The sequence below is a fragment of the Herpailurus yagouaroundi genome, unplaced genomic scaffold (genome assembly GCF_014898765.1).
Source record: "Herpailurus yagouaroundi ecotype Mexico unplaced genomic scaffold, PumYag 77, whole genome shotgun sequence".
NCBI classification, from domain to species: Eukaryota; Metazoa; Chordata; class Mammalia; order Carnivora; family Felidae; genus Herpailurus; species Herpailurus yagouaroundi.
Genome location: NW_024412388.1, coordinates 6,618,238 through 6,627,646, shown reverse-complemented (window position 1 = coordinate 6,627,646; position 9,409 = coordinate 6,618,238). Strand labels below are relative to the sequence as shown.

The 9,409-nt window shown below is 60.6% G+C and overlaps 1 long non-coding RNA gene across 1 annotated transcript; it reads right to left on the bottom strand.

Moving 5' to 3' along the window:
• Positions 1-4,538: 4,538 nt before the first annotated feature.
• On the bottom strand, positions 4,539-8,516 carry LOC121020528 (uncharacterized). The gene is made up of 2 exons (XR_005786179.1): positions 8,056-8,516; positions 4,539-4,881 (listed from the first exon to the last, which is right to left on the bottom strand). It is a non-coding gene; the product is annotated as an uncharacterized LOC121020528 (long non-coding RNA).
• Positions 8,517-9,409: the final 893 nt, after the last annotated feature.

Genomic DNA, 9,409 nt, shown 5'->3' with positions numbered 1-9,409 from the left:
CCGGTCTTCTCTCCAGAGCGGCCACTTTTAGTGTTTGTTGGGGGCAGTTATGAGTCACCGCGCTGTTTCTGGAACAGTTTTTTTGGGGGGGGGGCTTCCACGAAAACTCGAGTCCTGCCTGTTTGTGCGTCTTCTACCCATCGTGGTATTTATCGTACGGAAGAAAACGGAGCCCTACCTCTCCCCAGGCAAGCACCTGCTTCGGTCCTCCCGGGCACTCTTCTGCAAACGGACACGCTCTTTTCCAGTGTTTTATTCCACGATGGTCTGGAACAGGGTCCGTGGGGCGTGGGAAAGAAGGCGCACGTGGCCGTCTAGAGAAATCTCGCGGATGCACGCGTGGTAACGGGCAGGGTAAATGCGCACAGAGGCCAACGTGGTCGTTATGGGAGGCGGCACAGAAGCAGGGTGGGCAGGGCCCCCCGCGCCCTCCGGCAGGCTGGGCGTCCACCGAGGTCTCTGTGGCTTCTGTGTTCACAGCCCGGGGGACAGACGAGCCACCGCTTTTGCTCTGGGGTCTGGGTGTGATGCCACCGTGATAAGGAGTACGATTTCGTATCTTCTATTTGCCCCTCGGATCCTGACGCCACCTTCCCCTGCTTCCTGCCTTGAGGGTGCCCTGTGCGGACAAGGGGCTCCTGTGCCCTCCACCTTCTGGCTGGGAAGCCCTACGGCCAGCTAGAGAGAGGGAGGAGGCTGAGGGCAAGGTGTCCATTCTCCTGGTTCCTTCCGTTCGATGCCTGTGTTCGTTTCTGCTACAACGAAGTACCATGGACAGGGCGAGGGGTGGGGGGGAGGCGGGGGCGCGTAAACCGCAGAAGTTCCTTCAGGAGGTCACTAAGTCTCAAATCAAGGTGTCAGGCAGGGCCCCGGCCTCCCTGGAGGCTCCGGGAACATCCTTCCTGGCCTCTCCAGGCTGCGGGTGGCTCCGGGCGATCCTTGGCTTGTGACAACACCATGACATTCTCTGCCTCCTTGTCACATGGCCTTCTCTGCGTCTCTCTGTCTCCTCTCTTCTCATAAGGTCGCCGGTCAGATTTCAGACCCACCCCAAATCCAGGATGATCTCGTCATCTCAGGATCCTTAAATAATTATATCCGAGAGGACCCTATTACCAAATGAGGTCCCAGACAGACAGGAATTTTGGAGGACACTATTCAGCCCACCGCAAAACCCTCATGGACTGGCTGGGTCTTTCTGACCAAAGGTCCGACAAGGGTCCTGTCTGCATGACTCTTTTATTCTGGGCCTCCGGCCTTTGGTGCCTCTGGTGGTAAGGCTCTGATGGCACCAGCCCTGGGACCCTACATTCTCCTTTCCCCTCTCGGTTTCCCTATACCCCACCTTGTGAACGAAGGCTCCTTGAATGCCTGAAAGAACCATCAGTTTCCTGTTGGGGTGTTGATGGACATACTCTTCATCACGGGGCACTCAGCCCATCTCCTTCCATCCTCGAAATTAGTATCACTCCCTCCTGGATGAAGAGACAGGTTCAGCAAGGCCGAACTACCTGCCCGAAGCCGTTCCGCTGAGATGTACCACGGGTAATGCCCTCCTTCTCTCGGGATGCCAGGCAAAGCCAGTTCTGCCTCCGAGAGGCATCCTTTGGGGTGTGGAGAGGTGGGGACAGTGGGGCCTGACTCCGGACTCGTGTCGCTGCAGGTGAATGGAAACCCAGCTCCAACTGGCTCCAAGCAAAAGAGAGAATTTGTTGGCTCCTGTGCCTGAAAAATCTGGGGGTGGGGGGTGGGGAGTGGACTCGCTCGAGGCACCTCCGGCTTCAGGTGTGCAAATGATGGCGAAGAAGGGCATGTGTCCCCCCTGTCGGCTCTGTGTCTCTGTGCCAGCTCCGTTCTTGGGTGACTGTGCCTGGGAGGGGTGGGGGCAAGATGGGTCCTGACTCCCCAGCTTCAGGTTCCCAGCGGGAAGGGAGCTTGTCTCTCCACGGCCTGCAGAAGTCCCAGGGAAGACGCTGGTGTCAGGCAGGTGGCTCCCCAAGGGGAAATCAGGGTGCCGCTGGAAGCTCCTGGAAAGGGCAGGTGCTTGGTGGGGAAGGTGGGCAGAGGTTTTATCGGTCACCTGAGGCAGTGGAGGAAGGAAGGGCCGGGCAGATGTGGGACCGGGGCTTCTCCCACCTTCCACCTTAGCAGAGGGATCCTCCCGAGCCAGGTATTGGGAAGCAGGAGGTGGGCGGTGTGTCAGGGGAGGGGGATGAAGGCACTTGGGTGCAGAAGGCCACCCCACGTGGTCCCGGGACGTCAGCACCATAAACCCTCCCTAGGGATGGGAGTCTTCAGGAGCTGATGTCCCCAGCTGCTCTCCAGGAAGGTAGCGAACCAGCAGGATGGAGTCCCATATGCTGCCTCCTCGCTGTGTGACCTTGGGCCAGCACCATCGTCCTCTGGGCCTCAGTTTCCCTGCTGTTAAACGGGGGCCTGCTCCCCATTGCCGAGAGATCAGAGGGAGGACCAGCAGGCATCTGACAAGTGCCCTGTGTGGACCTAGGAACCTGGCTTCTGGTCTCGTCTTCACAGTGTCTCCTGTCTTTCCAGGTGTCCTGTCTGGTCATCCGGTGGCCAAGCAGCTTGGAGGCCATAGAGGCTGGCTGCGTGTCGCCTGCTGACTTCCCACCCTCGGTGTCTTCGGTAACTGCTTGTGGGAGGCTGAGGTGTGAGTCACGGGAGGTGCCGGGTGAGGCTGCGGGGCCCGGGGGGCCCCGAGCTGAGTACCAGCTCTCATGCCAACTTGGTGCCAGGCCAACGTGGGCCACCGAGGAGGAAGAATCAGAGCATCTCTGTCTGAACCCAGGCCCTGCCTCCTCCTAGCCGGAGTCCCACTTGGGGCAAGCCTGTCCCCTCGGCGCCTCAGTCTCCGCCCCCACCAAAGTCAGGGCAGGGCTACAAGAGCGTGGGGAGGTGGAGCAGGCGGGCGCCTTGCATGGGCCCGCTCACTAGGTAGGAGGCTCGGCGGCTGGTTTATCGAACGGCCCAGTGTGGTTTGACACGGCTCCAGTCCCTCGGTCCCCAGCTGCACTCTGTCAAATCATCCCTTCCTCGACTTCCAGTTTCCTTCACTTTTCGGTTTTCACTGAAAGTGTTCAGACTCTCTGCTCTGTCCCTTCTCGCTCCCCTCTGCTCTCTGTCTTTGCTCCTCCTGTGGGTTAGGTAGGGGTTGAGGGGAGCAAGATTCAGGGGGTATGGTCTCCCTTGCCCTGGTCCTTGGCTGTCCTCTCTCTGGAGCCTCTTGGTGAGCCATTATCCACCCCCCCCCCAATCCTTGCCCTCAGCTCCTGTCCCTGGTGAGATGCACCCTTGATCTGCGGCCCCTCCCTGGATGCAGGTTCACAAGGGCGGCCTCACCTCCTCCATCATTTGTTTGACCCCCGTGGGGCCCATTCCTGCTCCCACCTCTCTTTGACTCTTCCTCTTCTGAGAGGTCCGTTTTGAAGTATTTGCCTCTTGGTTCTGTGTAAATCTTCTTCGGCTTGCCCCCTGGCCCCCTGGGATTCTCCAGCCCATACTAGGGGGTGAAACGAAGATGTTACTGACCAAGCAGGAGCCAGGTTTTCTGCTCCAGAGACTCAGTCCAGTTGGGCCTGGCGGAAAGCAGGCGGAGGTAGCACAGGGCCGCCTTGTACAGGTGTTAAGGCTGTGTACTGCACAGGGGTACCTCAACCGTGAGGACACTGTTGTCAGTGCACATCCTAACTGACCTATGTGAGGCGTGTGGGTAAGTGTCAGGATGCAGGCCTGTGTCTCTGGGTGGCTGAGGCAAGCCTCCTTTATGTGAACCCCACACTGGCTTGGACACACTCAGGGCGGCACCTGTATACTTCCGCACACGCACGGATGTGTGCAGCTATGCCCAACCCCCGCTGAGCTCAGAGGATGCCTTGAGGTCCCTCCACCTGCTTGCTGCTCTCGCACCCAGTCCTCACCCTCACCGGGCTCCTCGGGGGCGGTCCTGAGGCAGGGTTCAAGGAGTAAGTAGAGGCCAAATAAGCAAATGGATGAAAGAAGGGGCACAGAGGGGAAACGGCATAGAAAGGAGTAGGCACGCAGCTGAGCATCTGACCGCGTGCCTTTGCTTCCTGGGTTGAGCAGTGTTCTGGACCCCGGCCAGCTTCAGGATCTGTGCTGCGGGGAGGGCCGGCCTTTCTCTCCGCTTAAACCCCCAAGTGGCTCGGGGTCTGGGTCTGCAGGGTCTCCCAGACCAGCGTCTTCCGGCCCTTGGGACCAGTAGTGGAGCACTGCCCTTGGAGTCCAAAGTGGGAGCCCCCACGGGCCACCTGGGTGTCCCCTGCCCCGGCAGCAGCTGCCAGCCACGGAGAAAGGGGAGGGCCAAGGAGAGGGCGAATGCTTTCCCGGGGCCCCTGTGTGCCCCTCTGGGAACGCCTGGCCTCCTTCCTCCCGCCCCTGGCAGCAGGGGCTCCCCGGGGCGCCCTGGGTATGGGCCTGGGGGCAGGGAGCCGGGCGAGCTCCGTCCTCGCCAGCCCGCGGGGAGTCTGTCTGCCCCTCCCTGGGCTCTGGTGAGAGACTAGAACACAAAGCTATTTTTATTTATGATAGTGTCAGTGGGCTGGCCTCCGTCTAGACAGCGGGTGTTATCATTCGGGGCCATCCTGGAATGCGCAGCCCCATTTATTGAGAACAGAAGACCGTGTGCAGATTAAGCGGCTCATAAAAATAAGCTGGGAACTGATACCGGGCCGGCCAAGCCAAGGTAACCGGCGAGGTCAGCCGTGCACGTTGCTTTTGGACACCGGGATGTTTTCAGAGATAAACGAGGATCGATGTGGCCGCAAGGGTGGGCGTGGCCTGAGCCTGCCGGTTCCCCTCTGGGTGACGCATTTAGCTGCCTCGGGGCCTCAGGGTGCTCATCTGTAAAACGGGCACGAACACAGAACGTCTGTCTCAGGATGAGGACTACGTGGCTAAGGGGGAGAAAGAGTTTGGGAAGGTGCCGGCACACAGCGAAAGCTCTGCGATATTACTGCCTCTGCTATCATTCTGCCCCCTCGACCTTTGGAGCGTGGCCACGAGGAGGAAAAGGCAGCAAGAGTGGCCTTGACCCAGCCCTTCCGAAGGGCCGAGGCAGCTGCGGTTGAGACTTCTACGTGGGCACACTGGGGCAGAGCTGGAGGGCCCAGACCTGGGCAGGAGAGAGCTCCAGTGGGGGTGGCAGAGGCAGGGACCCGGCTCCACCCCAGCAGACGGTCCCAGCACCCCTCTGAGCCTTGGTTTCTGCTTCTGAGAAATGGGGAGGCCGGGGGGTCCCTTGCAGGCTTGCCTGGGACGGAGCGCGCCCGGTGCTCAGGGCGCTGTGTGGACGCCTGGCTTCTGTGAACCAGGCACTGACAGAGCCCACGGCAGAGCAGGCCCCGCGGCCCTTTGGGTTGGGGCTTTAGGAAGGAACAGAGCCTCTCCTGGTATCTGATGCCGTCCTGCTGTCCTGCCGTCCTGCCTTCCCGCTCCCACCCCGACACTGACTAAAGGTACACATGTGTTCTGCGTTGCCCTGATATCGCCCTGGCCTGGGGCCTCTGTGGTCAGAGGCCTTGTGCTCTTCCTTCAGCTTCCGTGGTTTCTCCGGCTCACCCTTCGCGCCCGGCGCGCCGCCCCACCTTCGCGAGGTCTCCGTCCCAACCTCTGCTTTGGAAGACACCTGCCCTCTCCTTCCTGTGATAGGAGAAGCTCTGGGTGGGGGTCCACCCTGTTCCCAGGGGCCGCACCCAGCACCCCCTGAACGAATGAGAACCCAGCTCTGCAGGGAAGCGGGCTGTCCTCAGCCACCCAACAAGGGAGACTTCGGGGGAGGGGGAGGGGGAGTCGAGAGAGAGTGTGTGTGTATGTGGCCTGTCTGAGCAACCAAGGTCACAGTGGACCCGCCAGACAGCGCTGTCCAGGGGATAGCATATATCAGCGTGTGCAAAGTGAGTGCTTTCGCCGGCACACGCGAGTTCTCAGGCCCGTGGCGTTGGGTGGAGACGGACGGTAGGCTCGTGCCTACTTTGGGGGGTGGCTGTGAGGCTCACAGAGGTGGTTTCGTTTTCCCAGGACCACCCAGGAGTCTCTGAGCTGCAGGTGGAGCCCAGATCTTTTCCCCTGCGTCTTTTGTGGAACCTACTACCCCCGGGAAGGAGAGAGCCCAGCGGGAGCTCCCGCCCAGGAACGACTTAGGAAGAAGGCAGCCTCGATTTACCCGGGTGTGCTGGGGTTTGCCGTCCACTGCCCCCCAGGCCCCGAGGCATGGCGGCAGCATCCCTGGGCTGACCCGCTGACACTGTGAGTGCCTGAGGGACCCGTCACCAGGCACAGAAGAAGCGCACAAACCGCACCCCCCCCTCCTTTCCCAGGATGCTCTGCAATGCGTGGGCTCAGAGTAGCCACCTCGACCTCTCCGAGGGAAAGAGGACCCCAGAGGGCAGGGCTCAGGGAGCCACAGGGACAGGCTCAGGCTCTTCCCCAAGAGCATAGACTGACTGCTGGATTTCAAGACAGGAGCGCCCAGGGCGGTTCGGTCAGAGCCACAGCCTAGACCAGGAGCTGCCTAGAGGTGGGAGGATTTCTGGACGTAAGCAGAATAAATGACCCGGGTCCCCGAAGTTCTGGGTTTAAGCCTCCTTCATGGGGCCGCCTGGGGGAGGCACACAGGCTGTGAGCTCAGACAGCTTTCTTACTATTATTATCTCCAACCCTTAAATGGCACTCCCTGTGTGGCAGATACTTCCTAGCAAGAGCCACTCCACAAGCAGGTCCTGTCACCACCCCCGTTTCACAGAGGAACCTGCCCAAGTGGGCTCGATCCCCAGCCCCGCCGAAAACTCCTATTTATTTTTCAAAACCCTGGTAGGGCATCCCTGCGCCGATCTCCTGGTGGGGGCCATCCTTCCCCCCAACCCCCCTTGGAGCCCCATTTCCCACACCTGCCGGTCTGTGCCCATCCACTGGGCTCCTTGCTCAGAAGCCTGCTTTCCGGAGTCTGAATCCCCATCCGGCACAGACAGGGGGTCAAGATGTGTTTGCCGAACGGGACAGCAGAGGCTGTGGCCCCTTTTCTCGTTACTCCCACAGGACCTCCTGGAGGAAAATGTTGCTTGTCTCCCCCCGCAGGTGGCCAGGAAACCTGTCCTTTAAAGGTGACTCTGGGCAGGTCTGCCGGCCCAGCCCACCCCCCAGTTCATCTTTCCTGGAAACTGGGGGTGGGCGATGCCCTACGGAGGGGACCCCCCCCCCAAGCTTCCAGGGACGGCGGCAGGAGGCACGGGCAGAAGCCATGGGACCAGAGGGAGGGGTGTCCCCGGGGAGGCACAGGCATAGCCGAGATGCTTATCTTTCCCCCTCTCTCGTCAACGGCTATTACGACGCCTCGGGCCTGTGTGGGCTTTGCAACTTTTCGAGGCGTTGCCTCGAACCCAGTTCTCCTTGACCCTTTGCAACACCGTGAGCTGGGCTGGAGTGGTTCTTCCCACTTCGCAGAAGAGGAAATGGAGACCCCCCCAAAGGTGATGCCCAGCCTCACAGGATCAGCGACTGGTATTCTGAAGTCCCCCGGCCTGTAGATCTCTGTCGGCTTCACCCTGCAGCGGGCCAGCCTGGAAACTTCCTAAATTCCGCCACCGTGTCCGGTTCGCGGGTGAGGGCCCCCTGCTTACGATCCTCTCTCTTTCGGGTTTCCTGGAGGACTCTGAATGGGGGGGGGCAAGGGCTGGGGGTGGGTGGCAGGAAGTCGGACTCCTTAGGGCTGCCGGGAAAGGCACCCCAGGGGGCAGGGTCCCAGGGCCAGCATGCTGTTCCTTCTGTGGTGCAGCCACCAGGCCTGGCTCCTCCCAGCGTGGCCCTCAGAGGCGGCTCCTTCCAGGGAGAGCCAGACTCCAGCCTGCTAGCAGAGGATGTTTTCCTGCGCAGTGGACAAAACATTTCTGGCACTTTCAGGAGGGGACTGAACAGTCTGTCCACTTTGGCTGCGTTCGGGGTTCCTGGACGGGCGCAAGTGTGCTTTCACAGGCAACAAGATTAATCACACAGCAACCTCCCTCCCTCCCGGCTCCTCACCTGCCCCGCCCCGTCCCCCGTCACCCGCGCTGTGCTCCGGAGCAAACTTCTGAGAAGTCATTCCAAGTGGCCTCAGGAAGTGAACACTCGAGTCACGCGCCTCCCGCCACAGGCCTCCTCGGTGAGGGGGAGGGGCTGGGAAACACCCCCGACCCCGAGTCCCGTGAACCCCAGCCGTCTCACGTGGGGCACGTCCCATCCCAACTGACTGCTTTGGCCTCTGACCTGATGCAGTGGCCTGGATCCGACGGCCGTTCCTCCTGGTGCCTCTCTGGTGGAAGTTCATCAGAATTTCCCGAGGTTTGGGAAGCTTCCAGAACCCCCGGATGAGATGTGGTCCCAGCCCTGGTTCCCTGTGTCCTTCCACGCTCCATTTAGAAAGGTCTCTGAGGCACCTGGGTGGCTCGGTTGGTTAAGCGATCACCTTCGGCTTAGGTCATGATCAGGTTCATGAGTTCGAGCCCCGTGTGAGGCTCGGAGCCTGGAGCCCGCTTCCGATTCTGTGTCACTGTCTCTGCCCCTCCCCGCTCACGTTTTCTCTCTCTCTCTCTCAAATATAAATAAACATTAAAAAAAATTTTTTTTTTTTTTAAAGGCCGGTCTCAAGTGGCCAAAGTGAAATCAGTGGGTAGGGTCAGGATAGATCAGGAGAGAAAGGAAGAGGTCTGTGTCCAGAACTTCCGGGCCACGCCCAGGGCTGGGTGGGGGATGTGGTGGGGGGACAACCCTGGCCTGGAGGGCCCGCTCCAAGGGACGCCTCGTTGCAAAGCTGTTCTCAAGGTCTCGAGGTTTGCTCTAGACCCTGCCTGTCCCAGAGGGCCCAGCAGTAAACATCAGAACATTCCACGAGCTTAGGGTCCTGGCAAGACACCCCGAGGCCAGGGCCACACGGCCACCCCAGGCAGGTCTGACGCTTTGGAAATTGGGCCCCCACCCTGGCTGCACTCGAGGCAGAACAGGTTTGGGCGGCACGGGGGGTGGGGAGCAGCGAGACCACTCCGCAGAGGCCCGTGGGCCGGCGCCGGGGCCCTGAACCCGCCGGGGCGAGCTGAACTCCGGCGGGAGGCAGGCTGCTAACCAGTAAGCAAGTTGTAAAAACCCAAGTCAGACACAACATCTGGCAGCTGCTTCAAATAGTTCTCCGTCTGAAGGTGGAGTCGCTCGCGGCCTTCCAGTAAATCAAACCATGTGCGACGAGGGGCCTGTGCCGGCCTGAAGCACCCTGCTTGGCCGGGCCCCAGCCGCGCCTCCGGTCCACTGGCTCTTTAAATAGCCTGGGGTTCACATTCCATTTCCTTGTACGATCACTGTGGAGCCGGCCTGGCCGGAGAAGCTTCAGGATGCGGGCCGCCTC